This window comes from Aethalodelphis obliquidens, unplaced genomic scaffold, assembly GCF_003676395.1.
Source record: "Aethalodelphis obliquidens isolate GAN/ISIS:26980383/991018 unplaced genomic scaffold, ASM367639v1 scaffold63, whole genome shotgun sequence".
Lineage (NCBI taxonomy): Eukaryota > Metazoa > Chordata > Mammalia > Artiodactyla > Delphinidae > Aethalodelphis > Aethalodelphis obliquidens.
This window is the reverse complement of record NW_020838007.1, coordinates 9,571,726-9,595,809: the sequence shown is the minus strand read 5'-3', so window position 1 is coordinate 9,595,809 and position 24,084 is coordinate 9,571,726. Positions and strand designations below refer to the sequence as shown.

Genomic DNA, 24,084 nt, shown 5'->3' with positions numbered 1-24,084 from the left:
TTTTTTTTCTGGAACACCTCGTGTAATCCCGCAATACAGTCTGAGGAAAGCCGACAAGCCTCACCCGACCCCGCACCTTTTTGGGTGAAATTCCTAAGATTGTTGAGAATTTATAAACTCTAGGATTATTCGTGGTATCCTGACGGCTGGGTCAGGATCTGAGTGGGCAATACCAAGGAAGGAGAGGTTTACTTGGCCTTGGTTTAGCTCCTGGAGAAGTTTTGGGGATTCCAAGATGACCTGGGGCCTTTGACTCCGAAGCACCATGGTCTTTGAATGGCCTGGGATGGCCTGCTAGTTCCAGGATCTTTGAGGGTGGGTTCTGGGATGAAGTAGTTCCAGTGCCCAGAGGAAGGGAAGGCTGACGGAAGAACATTGGAGAAGGCAGTGTTTTTTTTTATTTTTTTGAGACTTTAAATTTTATTATTATTTTTAAAATTTGTATTTATTTATTTAGTTTTTATTTATTTAGTTTTTCATGGGTATGTGAGCCTGGCTGCATGGCTTTCAGGATCTTAGTTCACTGACCAGGGATCAAACCCATGCCCCTTGCAGTGGAAGAGTGGAGCCTTAACCACTGGACCACCAGGGAAGTCCCGAAAAGGGAGTTTTAAGGAGGGAAGTGATTTTTGTGTGTGTGTGTGTGTGTGTGTGTGTGTATTTTTTTTTTTTTACATCTTTATTGGAGTATAATTGCTTTTACAATGGTGTGTTAGTTTCTGCTTTATAACAAAGGGAATCAGTTATACATATACATAGGTTCCCATATCTCTTCCCTCTTGCATCTCCCTCCCTCCCTCCCACCCTCCCTAATCCACCCCTCTAGGTGGTCACAAAGCACCGAGCTGATCTCCCTGAGGAAGGGAAGTGATTAATCTTTTCGTTTCCCCATTTCCTCCTCAAGTATTTCTTTTTAAGGGAATTTTCTTATAATTCCTATTCTTTTTTATTTTTCCTGTTTTTTCCCTTCAAGTGTCCTATTAGTTTTTTTGTTTTGTTTTGTTTTGTTTTTTTAACCACCAGTATCAGAATTAGACTCTGCATCTCATGTCACTGTTCGCTGAGACCAAGACTTATGGTTCAGAGGTGCTCAGGGTGGCTGGTTTCTAATAATGTCAGGAAGAAGCAAATATAACTTGGGCAAATGGGACGAAATCGGCTAGCCACACACAGCAGGATTTGGTATAGACCAAAGGCACGTATGAAGGTTTGTTTTAGTAGGGACCCTCAAGAGCAGACACATAGCTGAAAAAGGAAGCTCCCTATTACATTTGGGCCCATTTCCATAGTTAATGGGCTACTTTGAAAAAACATGAGTGGGATGAACAAAATTTACTCTGAAAAGTTATAGTAATGTGAGTGTGGCTTCCGCAAGTAAACTTTAAAAAAATCTTTAAATTTATTGGCCTGTATTTATATTTATAATTGTAACAATGTAATGGCCTAATATAGTTCCACAATTTATATTTATATTTAATTTATATTTTATAGTTCCATTAGGTTCCATAATGGAACCTAAATAGTTCCATAATTCCACCATACAATACTATTTTTAAGAAGAGTTGAGGAATTAGTTTAATATTTCACATAAGAAAAGGTAAGGGGAAAATGCTGAAAATGACACAATGGTGGCCCATATTTTTCTCTGTATTTGCTCAAGGCAGTGTTTGTTTTAGTTCACCTCAGTGTATAAGGAGTTATCCTTAGGAGAAGTCTGAGCGATTTACTAATCATTTCAACATATCATCAAAACTACATCAAGGGAAACAAATTCCTGGCTGCTGTATAAGCTGCCTCTGGTAATGCAATTTAGCTCAAGATCAAGGTTGACTCTTACAGAGGAGAGAAGTAATCTTTTCCTTTATGTACATTTTTTGGAGTGTTTTTATTTTTAATACAAAACGAAATGGATGCCCTCCCCTATCCACCCTCTACCCTCCCAACTCCCAACAATTAGTAGTTGTGTTTAGGCATCCAAAAACACATTATAAGAGTCAATTATAAAGTTCTCCTGGTCTCCTGAGTTCAAAAGCAATTTTATCATTTTAATTAGCAATTTATTCTTTTACTGGGCATCAGAGCACACCACAGCCCACTCTCACTCCCAGTTGACAGTGAAATCGGAGGCATTAGCTCTCCGAGGTTGCTCCGTACCTTTCCCCATTTATTTACGTTGGCGGTGGTTCAGGCCCTGGGAAGCCAACCTTGTTTCTATAAGTGAGGGCCAGATGATCCCGTTGGTCTGAGATCTGCATATAGCAGCTATTTGCTAACTATTCAGCTTCCAAGTGCTCTCCTGTTATGAGTTCTCCTGTTACACTCTTGGGGAGACGGACATTAGCTCTCTGAATTACTGTCATCAACCACCTTCTTTATTAACTTTTTTCCTCCACTGGGAAATCAAGACGCTCTGTCCCTGGAAGTTCAACTGGCTTCTCTAGTGTTCCAGAACTAGGGAAGGAGGTAGGCCTGCTGGCGATGCAGAACTGGGATCTAGGTTACTAATCCTGGCCTTGTTCAACTCTATGGCCATCAGGAAGCCAGCCCCCAGATCACCACAAAAGCCATTCCTGATTTTCTCTTGTCTACCTATGCTAATCTGCACGTTGAAGAGATGCAAAATATTTAATTACACGATGCCCAGGCAGAAACTTGTCAGAAAATCTATTTTAATAGGAAGGCCAACGCTGCATAAATGTACGCCAGTCAGATTAGTGGGATAGCTCCTTGCCGACTATGATTAGCTAGATAAGAGAAAAGGGAAACTCAGATACTCAGGGTAATTGACTCAGTGCAACTTGGTGTATAATTATCTGCAGGGCCACCAATCCTCTGTGATTTTAAAGCTGAAGTCAGAGTGTCCTGATACACTTAAAATGAAGTTTCTTCCTCCACTGAAGATCTGTTTATTTGGAAAGGACAAAAGGGAGCATATGTTGGGCGAGGAGGCTGGTAGGGGGTGCATTTTGTTTTTGCATCTCTACTGCTTGGTGTTCAGTGTTGGTACCGCCTGCATCAGCTGCTGATGTAAGGGGATGATGGCTTTTTGTTTTATTTTTTTGTGATATGTAAAAATTACATTTACTTATTTATCTTCATGGAAAGGGGATGAGCACGGGCTCTAGGCACACAGGCTTCAGTAGTTGTGGCACACGGGCTCAGTAGTTGTGGCTCGCTGGCTCTAGAGAGCAGGCTCAGTAGTTGTGGCTCATGGGCTTAGTTGCATCCGTGGCATGTGGGATCTTCCTGGACCAGGGCTCGAACCCGTGTCCCCTGCATTGGCAGGCGGATTCTTAACTACTGCGCCACCAGGGAAGCCTGATGATGGCTTTTTAGATGTACAAATGGTCTGATCTCATCAGAGGAGCAAAACACTCCATGAAGCAGGGAGAAATAACCACTGTCCTCAGGTCTCTGAGGGTGAATGCATTCTGGAGGTATTCTTCATCCTGCCACGTCAGTTTGTGGCATTCTGGTTGACGGTGAGAAGGTAGGGCAGGGCCTGTGTTGGGTGCTCTGAAGCAATTCCCCCCCCACCCCACAAGTCGGTGAGGACTCTAAGAAGGTGAAAATCATAACATGGGATTAGGAGAACGACAATGCTGTGAAGTCAAAGAAAACAATAGAGCAAGGTGGGAGGAGGATTCTAAACACACCTACGGGATGAAATCTGTGCAGGCGAGTTGAGCTGGGGATCCTGAGGGGCTGGAGGTTGTACGGAAGCTGGGTTTGGGTTGGCCAGTTGGGCCAGAGTGGAGAAGAGGCTGGTGCAGAGAAGGGGTAGGGGATGAGCCCGGGAATAGCTTGGACTTAGTGTGATGGCGAAAAGATTCCTTCTGAATCCGTGTTGGTACATTTCGAGCCCAGAGCAAAAAGTGATGTTTCCATAGGGTAAATGGAGATAATTCAGCCAGGATCTGACAGACGGATGTAGAGAGGGATAAGGCAATAGAAATCAAGAATCACAGCAGAGTCGTGGGGTGAGAGAGACAGAGCTCCTACAAGTGACTGTGTCAGATATTCAGTGTGTGCCAGGTTGCCGGGGTGACGTTGAGATGTACACATTTATCTTATTCTGTATCTATGAGTTTCCTGAGACCGCCTTGAATTGTAAAATAGCGGTGTGTTTTATGTGCTCAACTGTGAGTACTTCCCTGGTGGAGTGGACTCCATAAGTCAAGACTAGGGGTGTGCAAATTGCAATCTCTTTATGCTTCTTATGGGAGGGCAGCTGAAAAGTTCCTGAGAGGCACAGTGGACCCCGAGGGTAGAGCCCAGCAGGGGAAATGGACCTTCTGTCTCACCCAGGAAGCTATAAGTGACTGGGTGAGAAGACACAGGACAGGGACCCAAGTCCTAGAGAAGAGTATAAGATGGGAATTTGGTCTTAGAAACAGGCAGGAAAATTACTTAGTAGGACAAAGAGAAGCAAGCGGGTATTGGGTGTTTTAAATTCTGTGAAGGTCGGATCCACCCCAAGGCTGTGAGGGGGTAGAGCCTGGGGGCGCCAGCTGGTCACAAGACCATTTGGAGAAAAGAAGGACCAGGAAGGAGGATGGGGACTCAGGCACATTATGGGAATAGAAACCGCTTAGTCCAGAATCTCTGAACCAGTGTGAAGCCCGTGACTCTGAGTCACCAGAAATAGCTGTTCCCGGGGGTGAAAGTCTGGAGCTGAGGAATCAGAACTCCCTGTCAGCGGGAGCCTTTGGAGTCCTGGGCTCTGAATTTTATCCCATTTCCTTCGAATGCTATTGGCCAGTTGTATGTTTACAGGTTGGAGGAACTGATGAACAGGGCACTTGAGAAATGTTATAAAGGGCAAACGGGGCTTGTGGCGAACCAATCAGAGAAAACGGAGGAGAGAAATTGCCAGAACGGCTTTAAGTGTGAGAGGATGGTGGTCCCCGCCGCTGATGAAGAAATGGGAACATGAGGAGGGGTGTGTGTCCAGAGAGCCAGTGGCTGCTTTTCACTTGTTTCCTTTTAGAAGATGAAGGGATATTTATCTGAAAGTTCACTCGAGGGAATTTCCTGCTGGTCCAGTAGTTAGGACTCTGCACTTTCACTGCCAAGGGCATGGGTTCAATCCCTGGTAGGGAACTAAGATCCCACAAGCCATGGCCAAAAAAAAAAAAAAAAAAAAAAAAAAATTCATTCAATGTGGATAAATTCTCTGTTTTCTTGAAATTTTTAAAAAATTTTATTTATTTATTTAATATCTTTATTGGAGTATAATTGCTTTAGAATGTTGTGTTAGTTTTTGTTGTACAACAAAGTGAATCAGCTCTAAGTATATAGTTGCAACTTCCTGGAAGGCATCCCAGCTGCCGATCGGTCTGTCCCCTGTGCGCACGTCAGCAGCCGCCAGGGGGAGACGTCACCCAACAGCGCTCAGTGGAGAATCCCCTTGGGGATGAGTATGCCCTACATTAGACAAATTCCTCCCCAGAGTCGCCTTCCCGTGCTGAGCCTCTAATCTTGACGGTTCCCAGAGCAGCAGCAGGCATGGCTCTATCTGGACAAATATACTACTGGGAACATTAAGACTGCTTTGTAAAACCGTAAGCACCCAGGAGCAGATGCTTTGAAAAATGTAAAAACAAGACTGCAGTGACAGCAGATAGGATCTCGGAGGCTGAGTCACCTCACTGCATCTCCTCACATCCTATTCTTGAGGAGGAAACTGTGCAGAGCCCACGGGAGGGTATGTGTCCTGGGTACCAGGGACCCCGGGGGGCTGGCATGCTTGTCTTTGCATCGAGACCATTGGTGGGGAGGGACAATTATTTCTACAAATCTTCTCAAAACAACTTTGAACTGAAACCTCTGAGCGAACATGGGACTCTGCTCCCCAGCTGTCCCACTGACTGGCCTGTTTGGTCATAGGTATCTTTCCTGGAGGGAAGTATTTTTAATCTGAGCTTTGTCTGTTTGTTCCTGAGCTGATGCCATGGAAACTGGATGGATGCCTGCAATTAGAGTAAGAAAGAACACCTCCTGGATGTATTAGTATTTAACGTCTTTTGGATGTTTTGATACAAGGCTTGTGTCAAGAGAAAAGACATGCATATGTAGAAAAGCAAACAGGGAAAAGTCAGCTTTGATAACACTATATTTTGGGGTTCCAGAATTCAGCAATAAAGGGGAAAACATGTGGCTCTTTGAGGAATTATTTCTGTAGTTCAGCTGACAAAATGCAGAGCAGGGATAAGTTTAATAGATGGAAATAAGAAATGCAGTTTTTTGTTTTAGAAATTCAGCTTTTTATTACAGAGAAATGCAGATAATTTGGTAGGGTTATTTTACTTTTTTGAGCCAAACAGATTTTGTTGGTGTGATGATTTCAGCAAACCATCTGCGAGGCTATCTGAAAGGAATCTAAAATAAATGAAGGGGTTATTTCAGGGTTTTTTTCTGGAAAGGAATATTTTAAACTTCTCAGACTACTTCTCAGGAAACTTCGGTGGGGGGTAGGGAATACAGCTTTGTAGTGCTTTATTCACCTCCCGGTACTGTACTGTGTTGTACTTGTGTAAATATTGCAGCTGGAATGAGTCATTTGTGTTTGCCTCTCAGAAGTATCACCCTTCAGTGATCACAGTGTCATCCTTTACACGAGGCTGCTCTGCGCGAACCATCAGCAAAGGAGCATTAGGACACGGCTTCATCTAGGGTCCTGGTCTTAAACACACTTTCTGACTCAAAATCCTATTTCAATAGGGTGAGCATATATCTCAGTGTAAATATATATATATATTTTTTTGCGGTATGCGGGCCTCTCACTGTTGCTGCTTCTCCCGTTGCACAGCACAGGCTCCGGACGCGCAGGCTCAGCGGCCATGGCTCACGGGCCCAGCCGCTCCGCGGCATGTGGGATCTTCCCGGACCGGGGCACGAACCCGTGTCCCCTGCGTCGGCAGGCGGACTCTCAACCACTGCGCCACCAGGGAAGCCCTCAGTGTAAATATTAATGGTGCCTTTTTCACTCTCCAAAGGGACCCAGTTTCGGCCATACATTAAATGGCCACCGTACATTTAATACCAGTCCCCGAGCACATGGGTGATGAGCAGAGGTGGGCGTTCTGTCTTCACACTCAGGTACAGCACTGATGCCTCAACGGGCATGGGCTGCATCTCTTCCCTTCACCCTCCCTGCAGAGTTCACACAGCAACAGCTCCAGGGCGAGGACAGATGATGGAAAACATGATAAAAATTCTCTTGCTCAAAGTGCTGGCAGGTATGAGAACCTAAGTGGGCTCTGAAGATGTAAATGTTGATTCTGACCATTGAGGAAAAGGCCCAATGAAGGCAGCATGTGTGATAGCGATTGGTCGAATGGTGTTACGAGCTGGATGCAGAGAGAAACAGGAGCTGACGGAATGAGGGGATACAGATCGGAGCGCTACACCCATCCGAGGAGGATGTGAGCTTACCAGGGACAAGCAAGCAAGAAACGTTGGGAGCAACGAAGCACTAGAGTCATATAACCTGGCAGAAAAATCCCCCCCATGAGAACTTGATAGTGAGGTACTCGTAAGAATCTAGAGGATGCTGGTACCACTGAGTTTAGGAATTGGGGGAAAAAAGGAATTTTGATATGGAATTTAAGAGAAGACCCGAGTTCGGAAAGAGAGAAATGAGTAATCACCGGGCATTACGGATGATGTTGTGGGTTAGCTCCATGGGACTGAGATGGAGAAACGGGTTGCTAAAAGCCTGATGAATTAGTAAGCAGAGATCTAGCATCTGTCTGCTGGCCTCTTATATACCCATGTATCCGAATACCCACCCCTCTGGATATGGTTCGTATCTTAGGATTTCACGACTCTGCGAGTTCTCTCACTGCAACTATGTGTCAGTCTGAGAAAAGAAAAGGAGAGAGACGGTGGTATTCAGGCTTCGGTCTCTGGAAGAGCACTTTGTCACTTGCTTTTGATGGAGGCAGAAGAAAAGAGATCCTTATACACGTGTATATACCGTGCTTACAATGATGCGTTGTAATCACTGACATCTTTGTTCTTCTGCACTGGTTGTTGCATTTCTGGAAGGTAGGATTCCTATCTTCTGTGAAGGCAAGGGCTGTATCAGTCTGACTGAAAGGGGCCCTTTAGAGCCCTTTGACCACATTAAAGAGGCACAGAAACAAAGTCCTTAAAAAGGACTTAGAGCAGGGGACCCTCACGGAATGAACAGCCAGGCCCTCAATCTCCTTTGAGATTCCGAATGGCATCGTTCAATCTGTGAGAAAATGGCAGAAATACCTTATATGACTCATTCTTTGTAATTCCTGAGACAGAACACAGATCTGACGTGGTAAAGCGATGCCTTTATTGTCAGAGCTGCGGATTCACTAATTTGAAGATTATACAGGGTCGTCTTAACTCATTTAGCCTGAGAAGTATTGGGGGCGGCTGAGTCCTGGCTGGTTACCCCAGAGCCCAGGATCCCACCTTACTGTCAAGGGCCCTCCCCCTCCAAGGACACCTTCAGGAAGGGCAGAGGGGAAGGGGCCTCTTTGTGACAGGCATCTGGACTTAAATGGCTTTTAATCTTGCTGCCTGCTTTCCAACAAGAATTCACAAGGAAATTTACAAGTTTAAGGAATTTAACCCTAAGGGATCTAAAGCTTGGAAACGTGGAAGGAACAAAAGGATACAAAAGGACTCCAATGAGCTTTCCCAAAGGAAAGAAAAAAAAATCCAAACAGCACACTGGACAGTACTTGCAAAGGGGACCTTTCACCCTGGACCTTTCACCCGGAACTCAGATAGGGCATTTTTTCTTTTTTTTTTGTTTTTTATCAGGTGAAAGGGAGAGAGGAGAGAGGGACCAGCTTTTTTTAAGTGGAGTAATGGGATGCCTTCAGCCACTTGGGAAGCTTTTAGTATGTTTGAATCCACTCTCCAGAGAGAATGGGATGCAGAAACTGTACAAAGTCTATTTGTTTAATTTATCCAACAAATATCTATTAAGCATTTAGTCTATGCCAGGCATTGGGTATACAATGATGGGAAAACATATGTAGCACATTTTCTCAAGGTGTTTATAGCAAACGATGGTCCGTGTTATGAAGGAAATGCAACCCACAAGTAAACTCAAATCCAAATCCTGGCTTAAACAAAATTAGAAAACTGCATTGTACCCTGACATCTATGCCAATCCCCCGACACCTTCCTTCATTCTGGACCGGTCCATTCACCCTCCAACCAGTCACCAAAAAATACCCCTTTAGAAGTCCTTGACTCCAAGGGATGCATTTTAGGAGTCCTTCCCTGTACATGGACGAATCAAGAGCAGTACTGAACCAACTCTTCTGATCTGAGAAGCTCCATTTGGATGTAAACTGTACCGTTAGCACTTTTGAGCTGGAACTGAATTCCCAATGAGATGCCTGAGGAGTTCAAGGTTACTGCGCATGTCAACGTTCTAAAATCCTGTAATAATTCAGGGAGACAGATTACACCAGGGTTTTCAGCCTCTCTTCAGTCTGCAGAGAACATGTATATTTGCACCCAATCCTAGAAAATTCTGCCACTGTCAAAGCAATGCAAAAATTGGGCATTTTGCAAATGGCATTGCAATGAAAAGTGTTGGTTTCCATGCTAAACTGGGAAGTCCTCCAGGCAAGGGTGCTTTCTTATCATGTTGGTGTTCCTGGCCCTGAACTCAGATTTGGCACAGAGAAGTGTTTTCTGGACCGAAGGATCAGACAATACTAGATAGTCCTCTTTTCTCCTCATTTCCACTGCTGCCACGCTTCACTGGTACATAGATCAGAGGTAGGTGGTACGGGAATAGCAGGGATGCTGTCCTGCCTCTGAGATCCAAGGGAACCTTCCCGGGATAGACCCGAATCTGGGTTTTTTAGGTAGATCAGCACACACACTAAAGCTTAAGTCCACGGACGGTGAATCACTGCTATCCCTCTAACACAGGAGAGGCAGCACAGGTGTTTTAAGTAGTGTAGGACAGACAGTTCGGGGCATGGAGGGATGCTTCTGTGGGCAGTGGGCTCTCTCCACGAATACCCTATGGTCCTTCATTTTACACTAGGAGAGACCACTTACCCTAAACCAAGACCATCTCAAACCGTATCTTCCCTACTCTCACCGAATCCCTGGTTGAGAGAAGGTATATTTAGGAAAGGTGATTTGAAGGGTTTGTGCCTCATTCTTTCTTTTGGTGATCCGAAAACACTCACCGACCTCACCACCCCTCTCCCCGCCCATCCCACTGCACCCCTAGCTCACAGGCCCTGCAGGGGGACATGAGATTTTTTTTTCTTTATCCAAAGGGGGCATGGGTTCAAAAGGCTGAAGATCATGGTCTGATGGGTTCACATTGTTTCCATGAGGGTCATGTCTATGGGGAGAGAAGCGTGGCTCTCATATTCATTCTGCAGATCTTTTAAAAGCATCTGTTACAGATGTCCCTGTTCTAAGAGCTGGGGACATAGTAGTGAATAAGAGAAAGTCGTCTAGAATTAAATGACAAATACCCAAGTAAATATTGAATTTCATGACCCCTAGCAGTAAGTGAAGAGAAAAGAAAGCATAGCAAGGGATAGGAGAGTGCCACGGGGCAGGGCAGGTGGTCCTGAGACAGAGCCCAGAGGGATGAGGATCATGGGGTGGATGGTGGCGGGGGAGGAGTCCAGGCAGAGGCACCAGAGCCTGAGGCAGGAACTTGCCGAGGTTCAGGAGGTCAGAGCTCCTCATACGTGGGTCAAAGTGCCCTGTGAGCAGCTGATAGCGTACAGGTGTGCCAAGAAGGCGGCATGCTCAGGCCGGAGGACAGCCGTGATGGGATAGCGCTGGGATGTGCTGTGGACCAGGGGTAGCCAGAAGGCCGTGTGCCTGGGACAGAAGAGGGCCAAGAGGCGGGAGGGGCCGTATGGGGCAAGGCCTGGGCTGTACGTCCAGTGAGCTCAGCCCCTGCTTGTAAGAGGGTCACACAAAAGGAAGTAGAACACCAACCAGCGTATCACATTTTCTTTCAGGAACTGACATAAGAACCGATAGCTGGGGGGTCTATAAACGCCACAGCCCCATGCCTCCCATAATGACTCCAGTGATCAATTCTTTCATCATAAAAATGAATCAGATCATATCACTATGAAGTATAAAAAGTGAGTTAGAGAAGAGCCAGGCGAAATGTTTACGTCCAATTGGTCTACTGGAACGAAAATGAAATGTAAAACAAAGAAAGGAGAAACGGCCACCCAGGTGAGATAGACCTGAAAAGCGGTTCGTGGAGCCCACGCAGACAATCAGCTGTGTTGACTGGGGTTGAGAGGCAGACCTAAGCCCACCTGGTAGTGATGATGCGGCTGAAGGATGGGCAGAGGGGCTGAGCACGGAGAAGGACATGGACGTGTGCACTGTAGGGTCCTGACAGGCTGTCCCTGCGTCCCGGTCAGAGGCCTTTTTGGTGAGTTCACGCTGGGTCCGGGGCGGGTGGGGGGAAGGAAGGAGCGGTTAATGGCTAGAAGTTTCGATTTTCATTCTGCTCTGTCCTAAAGCCTGAGGTTGCAACCCCAAATGGGCATTTACTAAATGGGGGATCTCAGTGTTCTTACTGCCCTCTCGGCCCCTCCCCACCTCTTGGTGGGTGACAGCAGGGTCTGTGGGGGGCTCAGAAGGGTGGCCTCTGAGGCACCGGGCGGGCTGGACTTTGGGGGCAAGGGAAGTGATAGGCGTGGGGCTGGTTCCCTTTTCCTTGGTCTCCGTTTCACATGGAAAAGGCCTTCAATCTCCTGTGTACCCAGGGTTTCCCATGGGAAGGTCTTACCCTGGGGCTCTCCTTCGGGAAATATCTGACCACCTTATTCAATCTGTTATTAAGAGCTTATAACTGCCTGGGGTGTTATTTCCTTCGAGTAACAACAGGCTGTGATTTTCAGCAGGCCCCCTGAAGGGAACTAAAGTTGGGGTGTCCAATGTCAGGTGGGTCGGGAGCTTGTTGGCAAAGGCTTATCACATCTCAGGCTTCCCCTTTCAGTAACTGCCTGCCCACTGCAGCTGAAGTCGTAGGGGACTGGGGCAGAGGAAAAGGGCGGGCAAAGGAGGCGATGACAATTTTAGTTAAAATGCTTAAGTTGCCACCCTTTGCAGCTTGCAAAACTACACGTTTGTGTAGCAAAGATAGAAGAAACTCTGTCTCAACGGGACCAGTCCTCTTACCATCAGCTCCCCAGTTTGAAAGCCAAACATAAGAGAGTGAAGTGGTCCTACGACTTTTCTTTTCTTTCCGGAATGATCCTTCAGATGTGCTCAGATTGATGGGGGTGGGATGGGTAAAGAGAGGGCTGGGGTGGGGAAGGTACAGGGAATATTTCTGAAAAATCAATTATCGGCATTTAGAGCTGTCAGTATCGTCAATGAATCCTCATGAAACAGTGCCTTGGTGACAGATCAGACACTGGCTATTGGGAAATCTGTACACACAAGGCAGAACCTGAACCACCACCAAATACAATCAGGGTGAATTCCGAATCAAGGTAATTCGGCCAGTTCTCCCCCTCCCAGCTTTTCCCCACCATCCACCGCTTTATCAGTGGAGTTTGGCACAGCTGCAACTGATTGAACTTCCAATCACCTTTCCCAGAATATTTACTAGGCACCGAAACTGACAACAGCTGATATTAACCGTGTTAATATCACGAAGATTAGGAGGAGGGAGAAATAAGGATGAGGATGGGGTAAATCCAAGATGCCTGGGGTTGGGAGCCTGTGGACACATAAGTTCAGACAATCGAGGGTTATGCAGTCATTGGAAAGATTTGTCAAGCTGGGGGAGGCTTTAGCTGAAAAGGTGAGAGGAGTAAATTTTCCAGTAGCTTGTTAGGAGTTAGAAGTATGAGGCTGTGCAGATTGCCTTTGGGGATAAAATGAAGGCATATGGTATGCGTAGAACATGCTCTGTGGAGGGAGAATTGAGCAGCGAATTGATAATTATGTTTTCGCTCACATTTTTATTCGCAAAACTCAGAGTTTGCTTTTCGTCTTTCACTTGATCATAACCTTCAGTACATAAATATTTGGTGGTTCTTCCTCTGACACGCAGCGTGACAGGTGCAATATACAAAGAGCTGCCTGGGAAACAGAGCATACAGGAAGCCTGGCATCCTGCAGATGTTTAGTGGGCATCCACAGGTCCACAGTTGCTCCAGGCACATTCCCAGGAAGTGCCCAGGAAGCAGAATTGATCAATATGCCTATTTCATTAAGGCTTTAATTATTTGCTTGTGCCTTTTCCTCAGACTATTTGGAAAGAGAGAAAAGGAGCATATGGGGCATCCAAAAATAAAAGGTTTTGACGATGATTTACCATTCTGAGTTACACAGAAAAACATAGGCCAGCAGGCGGGGACACTATGAAGATTCTGCCCTATTCTGAATCGTCCAAGTGCTTCTGGAGGTGTATTAACATCAGAAATAGCTCCTTAAGAAAGAACTTTATCCAAGGACCACAAGTTTCTTAATCTCCCCTTGCTCTTTCAAAAAAAAAAAATCCGTAATTTTGATTCAGAACCAGTTTGAGGGGAGAGAAGTGTGGGTGTCTTGTTCTGTAATGTAATCCTATTAAGTCTTTCTTTGGAAGCAAAACAAAACCATGTGTGATTTTCTAAGATGGTTTAGGGCTTCCCTATTATGTAATTGAAACCCGGAGGAGTGTATTTGGAATGGACTGTTACAAACGACACACAGGTTCAAAGAGTCCACTGGTTTTCAAACAACCAGAGGCTGTAAATAGGTGGGTGGAGGTACAAGCCCAGAAGGAAGGCTGCAAATGAACACACACAGTTATCGTTAAAGATCATGGCGGACTTGTAAAGCACAGGCAGGAAGTAAGCTTCGTCCACTCGTCATCTGGTTAAAATCCTCCCGTTTCACGTATTCAGCTCGAACACTATATAGATCTACTACCAGGTTGAAAGGTATGAATTAATGTATACAGGTTTTAAAATTCAGTAGATAACACAGCAGAGTTATCTCTTTCACTCCCTAGATGAAGGCTTCACAATGCTTCTGATGTAATTAACGTGTTCTACACAATAACGATTGGGAATCGCCAGCCCACAGTATTAATAGTTTTGTCCAAAGCCCTGTGACCATGTGAACGAAGGGAACTCAACTGCTTGTTTCTGGACCTCATTCGTGCCGTGTTCCCTTAAACAGAGTTCCAGGAGAACACAGGTGAGAAGAGAGAGAATTGGTTAGCATGGCAATATTCACCTTTCCTAAAGTTTCCCCTTGAGTTGTTGGAATGGGTGAGAAAAGGCCAAGTGATTTTGAGTTCTCTCCGGAAAAAGAATAATGAAAAGAGGAGGTGTAGACAAAGGAAAGGGTTTGGGAAAGGAAAAGGCAGATGCTGTGATGAATGCCACCAATGAGCCCAGTGATGTTCATTTCCACAGCCAGCAGACTGCTGTGCCGAGGGTCACAGGAATCCCCCAGAGCACTGGCCTTTGTCTTGTGGCTTTGACACTTCTCATGAAGCACGAGTTCTTAATTCTTTTTTGCTGTAAATTTGTCAACATCACTTTGTTTCTTAATGAATAAGGATGATGAATATCTTCCGGGACTCTGCACAATTCCATCCAGCACTTCACTGTTTCTACTTTCTAAAGAGTTCTCGCCTTTCTAAAAACACGGGTGGCCTCCTCTGCTGTGTTAGATCGTGGTGGTGGCAGAAACCTCTTCTCTCCCCATAATTGCTTGGGGAGCTTTTCTGGCTGGAACACAGGTAAAAGCTGACAGCGTGCCTCTGAGCGTTTAGCTCTGTCAGCATAAGAACTACAAAAGCATGGATTTATGCTTCCAAAGACCCCTTAAGCTGGTTTTATGTAGCTTTAGGCCTTTGTCCTAAACGCCCTTCTCTTCAAAGACCACCTGCAACTGCTGTTTGCAAATGAACTGCCTCTGACATCTGAAGGCAAAAAAGAAAAACTACAAAATCTATAGAAAACTCACTTGCTACCCCTATGAGGTGGGGAAGACAAAGCAAAGGATCCTTCAAAAATTTAATTTAGGGTTTAATTTAATTTTAAAATTTAATTTAGTGTTCCAAATGGAGCCCTAACCCTGAAATGTTAGCTATTTCTGTTTTAAAAATAAAATTCATTTTCTGTATTATGAAAGTAAAACATGCCCACTGCAGAATATTTGGAAAATAAAGTATAAAGAAAACCCCAGGGCTTCCCTGGTGGCGCAGTGGTTAAGAATCTTCCTGCCCATGCAGGGAGCACGGGTTCAAGCCCTGGTCCGGGAAGATCCCACATGCCGCGGAGCAACTAAGCCCGTGCGCCACAACTACTGAGCCTGTGAACCCAAACCACTGAAGCCCGCGCACCTAGAACCCATGTTCCGCAACGAAAGAAGCCACTGCAACGAGAAGCCCACGCACTGCAACGAACATAGCCCCCACTCGCCGCAACTAGAGAAAGCCCAAGTGCATCAGCGAAGACCCAACACAGCCAAAAATAAATAAATAAATTTATATATATAAAAAAAGAAAGACCCACACCATCTTTGGCTCCAATAGCAAAGGTAATCACTGTTTAACATTCTAGTGCATTTATTTCCTCCCAGTTTTTTTTTTTTCCTGGTTGCAATTTCTTAACATAGTTCTGCACTACGTATGCAGGTTTGTGTGTACTCAACGCATATACAAACACACAATTTTGGACAGTGCTTCAATATACTGTAGATTTCTAGCCTGATATAATATCAGAAGTTCTTCCCCTAAATATTATCATAAGTTCTTTCTAAATATACTTTTTATGGTTGGCATAATAATTCATTGAAGTGAATGTTCCATAATTTACCTAACGTTTCCCTACCGGTAGACAAATGTTCACCACCAACAAAGGTGGTTCAAATCTTTCACCATCGTAAATAATGTTGTGGTGAACATCTTTATAAAATTTTCTCTGTGTCAGATTGTTTCTGCAGAACAGTTTCATTGAAGGGAAGTAGAGGTCAAAAATAATGAACATTCAAAAAGTTTTTAGAGATTTCAACACACCGCTTGGGTTGTATCTTATGGCTTGGATGGGTGCAAAGAGTGGGAGTTTTGCTGTTTTTTGGTTTTTAATGGAGATTCAAAATAAGGAAGAAATTCCATGTTCTTAGCACCTTTAGGGCTTATCAGTATTTTTTCTGGCCTTTCACCGTACTTTAGTACTTTGGGGACTGAATAATATGCATTTTAAGAGAAAGCTAGAAAAAAAGGAATCAATGTTGATACAAATCTTTTATAGATTTTCTCATAGTTTAAAATTTATTCCAGAGATGGGATCAGCATTCCATGAAGTCCCCCTTATTCAGCTATTCATGGGTTAAACAGAGATTTGAGGCCAGGTCAGGACTGAGGCTAATAATATTAGTATAATTTTTAAATTTACAGATACGAGAGGGAAGAGGTAGGGGTGTAACCTCCATGGGGCTTTGGCTAGGACAAGGTGGGGAAAGAACATAAAGTAGAAACTAAAAGCCTAAGAATAAACGGAAGCCTTTATTTGCAGAAGTTAACATTTACCAGTCTCCTTGAGTCTCACTATTTCACCCATTTTGGGAAGTCCTTTCCCCAAATAAAAAATGATTGAAACTTTGTTTCTCAAGATGGTGTGCGAGAGACATGTGACCATCCCACTCTTTCTAAAATGAACTGGTTTATTTTCAGGTGCATGAGAAAAAAGTAAAGAACTTTCTGCTTCTGTATAGATGTCGGAGTCATCGCAAAAACTTAGAGAATTCAGTGAAGTAGAAAATTTCCTGAGGAAATCTTACATTTGCACCTATCAATCAACTATCAACAAATATTCATGGGGAAAATCTTGTATGTGAGAACTGTAGCTTTGTGTTTTGAAGGCTAATTGTTGAACAGGTGCAAAGCGATAAATTAAGTGGTATTTAAACTTTTTAACCTATAGTTTGGGTCACAAGGTACTAACAAGACCTTATACCATGTAAGACTAGTAGAGACCTCAAGACTGCCGAAGGCCCAAGTTAAAAGCTTGCATTCTTTTGATTTAAGCAATTAAGAAAGTACTAAGGACTTGTGGAACGTGGTTTTCTTTTTTTCTGATAGACAGCTATTTATATTTTAGGTAACTCATTTTGATTTTATTATTTAAAATTTTCTTATTTTGAACTTTTTATTACCTTAGTTACAAAAGAAGAAAAATTTTAATTGAAGTATAATTGACTTACAAGATTCTATTAGTTTCAGGTGTACAACATAGCGATTTGATATTTTTATATATTACAAAATGATCATCACACGTCTAGTTACCAATTGTCACCATGTAAAGTTACTACAATATTGACTATATTTCCTATGTTGTACATTACGTCCTGTGACTTATTTATTTTATAACGGGAAGTTTGTGCCTCAATCTCCCTCACTTATTTTACTCATCCCCTCACTCCACTTCCCTTTGGCAGCCATCTCTTTGTTCTCTGCATCTGGGAGCCTTTTTCTGTTTGTTAATTTGCTATCTAGATTCCACATATAAGTGAAATCATACAGTATTTGTCTTTCTCTGTCTGACATTTCACTAAGCATAATACCCTCTAGATCCATCCTTGTTGTTGCAAATTGCAAGATTTCATTCTTTTTTATGGCTGAGTAATATTCCATTATATGTGTGTACAGCACATCTCCTTTATCCATTTATCTGTTGACGGACACTTAGTGTGCTTCCATATTTTGGCTATTGTAAATAGTGCTGCAATGAACATAGGTGTGCATATATCTTTTTGTTTTTGTTTAAATTTATTTATTTTATTTTTGTTTATTTTTGGCTGCGTTGGGTCTTCGTTGCTGCACAGGGCTTTCTCTAGTTGCGATGAGCAGGGCCTACTCTTCACTGCGGTGCGCAGTCTGCTCATTGCGGTGGCTTCTCTTGTTGCAGAGCATGGGCTCTAGGTGTGCGGGCTTCAGTGGTTGTGGCACATGGGCTCAGTAGTTGTGGCTCACAGGATCCAGAGCACAGGCTCAGTAGTTGTGATGCATGGGTTAAGTTGCTCCGCGGCATGTGGGATCTTCCTGGACCAGGGCTCGAACCTGTGTCCCCTGCATTGGAGGCAGATTCTTAACCACTGCCCACCAGGGAAGTCCCAGCATACATCTTTTTGAATTAGTGTTTTTATTTTCTTTGGAAAAATACCCAGAAATGGAATTGCTAGATCATATGGTAGTTATATTTTTAATTTTTTGATGATACTCCATACTGTTTTCCATAGTGGCTGTATCAGGTAACTAATTTTTAAATGAAAAGAAAGCTTTCTTTTTTGTTAACTTTATTTTATTTTATTTTTTTTGGCTGTGCTACACGGCTTGTGGGATCTTAGTTTCCCAAACAGGGATTGAACCTGGGCCCTCGGCAGTGAGAGCATGGAGACCTAACCACCGGACAGCCAGGGAATTCTGAAAAGCAAGCTTCTTTAAACATTCTTTTTATTTAATGGGATACAGTAAATGTGCTGTCAATAAAACTGGAAAAGATATTGATGTAGCTGCCATCTGACTTGAGCAAACACATGGCAATTCCAAAGGCTAAATAAACAGAGAATGTCTGGCGTTTGCACTACTTTTTAAGACACGCTGTGCTTTACTAAAATGCCACTGTGACAAATGCCACTAAAGTCATCCTAGATGGTTTGAAGGACAATGGATATGCTGTCCTTGAGCATTTTTTTTTTTTTTTTTCTTGAGCATTTTTTGTCTTCACCTTTTTCTCAATCAAGATTGTTGAGTGTTTGCTTTGAGTAGTTGAGTATTTTTAAAGAGTGTACAATTTATCCCATAGTTTGCAGAATGGTGAGAAAAAGTATTTGGACAGGACTGGGAAGGAGGATACTGGACTCTGACAGTGATACGGCATTGAGCACAGGGTGCAGAGTGAAATGTAATTTTGGGTGGTCTCCCCTGTGTGAAAGTTGGGTCACGTTAGGTGGGGCATCTCTGTGTGTGGAAAGAATTGTTTCGACGTTTGCCAGGCAGAAGAAGTCGTTTAATAGAGATTTAAAAAGGATAGTGCCAGCCCACGCATGTCCTCTTCGAAGGAAACTCTGCTCAAACCACGCATTGAAGAAGTCGTAGCTCCTGGGTCACAGGAGTCCCAGAAGGATGGGAGAAGTGGGGTGGGGATGAAAAAGTGGTCATCGAAATAATGGCTGAAAATTTCCCAAACTTGGCAATTTGGCAAAAAAATATGGGTAAATACAATAGACTTTCTCTCGCCTCCGATATTTTGTACATTATATTTGACGTTTGAAGCAAAACGTGTAACGTTGTGTGATGTGGCTCTCCATGTATGTAGAGAAAATATTTAAGATAATTATATTATAAGTGAGAGAAGGCAAAGGGACTTGTAGGGAGGTTAGGTTTCTATACTTGATTCAAAGTGGTAAAATGTGGACAAGAGTAGATCTTTGTCGTGATGGTATGGTTCTGTATCTCGAGTGCAGTGGTAGTTGCAAGAATCTGCGCTTGTGATAACTACCCATCTACATTGTGCCAAAGTCAATTTTGATATTGTATTGTTATCTACGAGGTAACCATTGGGGTAGACTGAGTGAGGGGTATAAGTGACTTCTGTACTATCTTTGTAATTTCCTGTAAATACATAATTATTTCTAAACAAAAAGTTAAAAATAAAAGATGATGGAAAGAAGTTCCTTGAAAATGATGAAAGCCAACATTTCATATCTCGTCCCAATTCTCTGGCCGTCATCAACATTTTGGAAGAGAATAAGATATTTTAGAGGCAAAGAGCGTGTCTCTATTTAAAGAAAAATGTGATTTCTCTTGTTAGAAAAATCAAACTGGAAAACATGCTGTGATCACCGCGGCCCCAAGCCACACTCAAGAGGGCAAAGTGTGTTGACTCCCTGCTGGAGGGCCCTGGCTGCTCGCCAGGGTGACGCTCTGTCCTGGGCCCTCGCTGCCCTTCCTGGGGACTCCAGCAAGAACAGGAGACCAGTTCAACCCCATCCATTTCTAAGAGCTTCCCCTAATAAAAGAATATAGCACACAGGCCCAACTCGAGGAGCAACAGGGAGGCATATACTTACTCTTTATAAGTATTATATGATTGCTACATAAAGCTTCCTTCAAAAACTTGTAGTTTCAAAGTGAAAACTTCTTAAAAGACCAGAGAAGACCATATATCATGATAGTCTGCCTATTTCTGTCAAAGAGTATTATTTTAATTCAAATATTATATTGGCTTTTAAAATCATGAAAAGCAATACGTGCTTATTTAAAAAATCTCCCTCTGTCCATACCCACTGACCCGCCTGCCTACGACTTGCTGGGTAACAACTACAAACGATGCCTTTTGTCTCTGCTGACCACGTGTGTGTCTGTGTATCTGTATGAGTAGATCCATTGATGATGATACACTCTTTTTGCTTATCCAGGCCCCTGATGTCACCATATTGAAGTCTAGCTGCAATGCGGTAATGCCTTTGATAGACCCTGGATCTTAGTGTAGGAAGTAAAAAAGAAACCTCATCCTTAAACGCGTACAATTGCATTTGCATATTCCACAAGGAGGCCAGTCGAAGCCAATACTCTGAAGTGGAGGTCTGGGTCTGTTTCTAGCACCAAGTTCTACTTTCACCTAAAATATTCAGACGATTGAGGGAAGGGTGCTTGTTTTCCCACAGTCATGAGGCTAACTGCCCTCTTAAAATTTTTACTTTCCTACAGTAGCTCTAATCCTCACCAAATAGTCCCAGGTGCAGAGATTATATAAAAACTTGTTGAATCTATTAGATGGAGAGATTATCTGCGTGCTTGAAGCAGATGATATACTGAGATAACACAGGACTGGATCATAGTTAGATAAACCGCAAAGTCCATGAATCAAAAGAAGCGTAACTACAGATCACTCCCTAACTCAGCTCCTGGTTGGTCCCCAAGGCTCCGTTAATCTTTGATCATTTTACTAGGGGCTCCTTAGGGCCATTTAGAGCCAAGCCCATCTTCCTGATTCTCCCACGTGGCAGCAGACACTGTTGTGGACCTTTGTCGGTGGTGTCATTTTGCTCATATAAAGAATGGACGAGGCTGGAGGAGAAAAGCTTAATAGTCTATTTTGTTGAAAATTTGAACAATTCAAAATGGGCTGACACAAAAATCAAAGACTCAGAATACGTACTGTCCTGGGGAGAAAAGGTATAGCTGTTAACTGCATTTGACAAAAATGAAGCATTGTTTTTTCAGGCAAAGCGAAGTTTAAGACAAATGGAATCTGTTGTAAATGTCCCAAGAATAATGAGCAAAGGAGAAATCTACCTCATGTCCCAACACGGATGTAAATTTGACCTGTGTACATGGGGAAATGGTTAAAATTAGAGCAAAGTCAGTTCCTGATGAACACAGATGAGCGCACGCTTTCAAAAATTAGTAGGTCCTATGAGAAAGTAGATTTTCTATGGAAGGAAACCAGTAGAAGAAAATATGATGGTACTGACATCACGTGACAGAGAAAGGGAAAATTGTGTGTGTGTGTGTGTGAGAGAGAGAGAGAGAAGGAAGAGGGGTAAGGAGGAAGCCCAGGAATTATGAGAGCAGTAGAACGAAGGGCACAGAATCTCATTATATCCTAAAGCGACTTTTTAAAAAGAACCAATTCATGGCATAGAGAAATTGTGAAAAGTGGTATTAGAATTCTAAAGGCCTTACTTAGAAACTCCTGTAATATTTAGCCCTTAAATTGTTTGCTTACTTTTCCCCGACTGTAAAAATGATAGATCATAATGTTGACTTGGATGAGGAAGGGTGAGGTCACCAGCTGCCCTGTACAAAAATCTGTTATTTTATGCTTCACCATTCCCTGTGACATCTTCCTGACCCTAAACCCCTGCGGCTGCAGCCAAGCCTGGAGCCTTCCCACCTAGACGGCTGCAGGTGGACGGGGTCCAGGACTTAGGACAAGGCACGTGGAGCCCAAGGTGGAGCAGTCGCTGTCACCTTGGTGGTGTTTTCATTTATTTCTTTTATTATTTGGCTGTTCTCCCACATAGGGCCTCTGGCTAAAGCCCCTCCAATTTAATTTACGTTCTATTTTATTTTATTTTTTTGGCTGTGTTGGGTCTTCATTGCTGCACGTGGGCTTTCTCTAGTTGTGGCGAGCAGGGGCTACTTTTCGTTGCGGTGCATGGGCTTCTCATTGCGGTGGCTTCTCTTGTCGCGGAGCATGGGCTCTAGGTGCGCAAGCTTCAGCAGTTGTGGCACGTAGGCTCAGTAGTTGTGGCTCTAGGGCTCTAGAGCGCAGGCTCAGTAGTTGTGGCACACGGGCTTAGTTGCTCTGCAGCATGTGGGATCTTTCCTGACCAGGGATGGAACCCCTGTCCCCTGCATTGGCAGGCAGATTCTTAAGCACTGTGCCACCAGGGAAGTCCCTTAATTTACATTCTAAATGGAAGAGCACAGGACGCCCTCCCAGGCCTTGCTCACTTCCTTCTCTGATAGGCTTGTCGGATTTAGCAAACACTGCAGACACTACAGATAATTCTGTCGTATAAGTAGGTCCCATGCAATATTTGGGATATACTTACACTACAGAAGTATTCACTATTGATCTGAAATTCCGATGTAACTGGCAACCTGGATTTTACCTGGATTTTTATTGTTTGGACTCTGCAAACCCCCAGAGCAGCTGGGAAGGGTCTTAGGAAGGTCAGAATAGCGCATTTGGGGTGAAAAGCACAGTACAAAGAGTAAGTAAGTTGTCTCTTAAAGGACGAAACACAAACGCCTCTTAGTTGATCTGAAAACAGCCATTCTGGAGTCCTTGTCACTTTACCCCCAACACTGCTCCCTGCAGGGGTGGTGGAGGTGGAGGTGAGCCAGTAGCCCTTTTCCTTCCCTCGGTCCTTCTGGGCAAGGATCTGCATTTTGCATGTTTAAGGAGTAACTACAGCACAGAAGAGTAGCTGGCGGGTGATGAGGCCGCTATACAGAGAACGGACCAGACACGGAAGAGGACTGGGGGGAGTTGGAAGTAGGGTCAGGGAAACAAGGAAACACCAAAGACACAGTGAGGAAGCTAGAGGCGCAGGCAGACCTTCAAGCCACACTTAGTGCACAAATGTAAACACACATAAATATGCCCACGAATGAATTTAAAAATGTGTTCATTTTCTGAATCAACCTTATTTAACTTATTAACCTCGTCTGGGCTGTTCCTGTGAAATTTCCTAGTGTGCAGGAATGCACACCCCCCATCTCTGGTGGGAGACAGCCAGCCAGGGCCAGAGCTGCTGGGCTCTGGAGGGGCTGCTGAGCCAGGGTAACGTCTAGAAGCATCTTTCCCCTAATCCTGAGATCCCAATTTGCATTGGTCCAGAAGGAATGCCTATTGTTTCACCTCTAACGGTTATTTGCAAATTCTATCTCAACCCCGTCTCTCTAGTTAGTAGGATTTTAATTCAGGTTTAAGAACCTATTAATTCTCAAGCCTGCAAAAGTTCTAGGCTGAATGATAATTACATTTGAGGCACCTAGAACAAAAACTGAATAATACAATAGTCTAGCACAGACTCCTCCTTCTAATTAATTTATCATTATTTATCTTGACTCTTGGTTTGATGATCTTTTTGTAGCATTAGTCTTTATTGGAGTAATGTGGAATTCCATCAAAGTTAAGACTAGTTAACTATGGAGGGGATTTTCTTCTTGGACCCAGATGTTATTAAAAAAAAAGCACCCCAAAACCCGTAAAACACACGTACACTGTCACACACAATCCGTGGCTATGTTCCTAGGTAGGTCCAGTGTCATGGTAACCAGTTAAGCTCTTCTGTGTCTCTCTGACTAAAATCAGATCAAAAGACAGTGTAGCAGAATAAACCTGAACTCAGTTTAGAGGGAAAAGGAGGCTCTGTATGCGTATAGTTAGGAGGTTTTAAAATGGTGAAATAAATCTGCCTACTGTTATAAGGAAAGAAAACTCATAAAGTGTGCATCATCCGTTTCTTATTTTCTCACAGTGGTACTTCAGGTCTTTTGGGAGAGTCATTTTGTGGATCTCTTGGAATTTAAAAAGCTTTCCAACTCTG

The 24,084-nt window shown here is 43.7% G+C and overlaps 1 protein-coding gene across 8 annotated transcripts in view; it reads right to left on the bottom strand.

Annotated features, from left to right (window-relative positions):
* Positions 1–24,084, bottom strand: part of DLGAP1 (DLG associated protein 1) — a 322,151-nt gene that overhangs the window by 131,036 nt on the left and 167,031 nt on the right. The window lies entirely within an intron of this gene.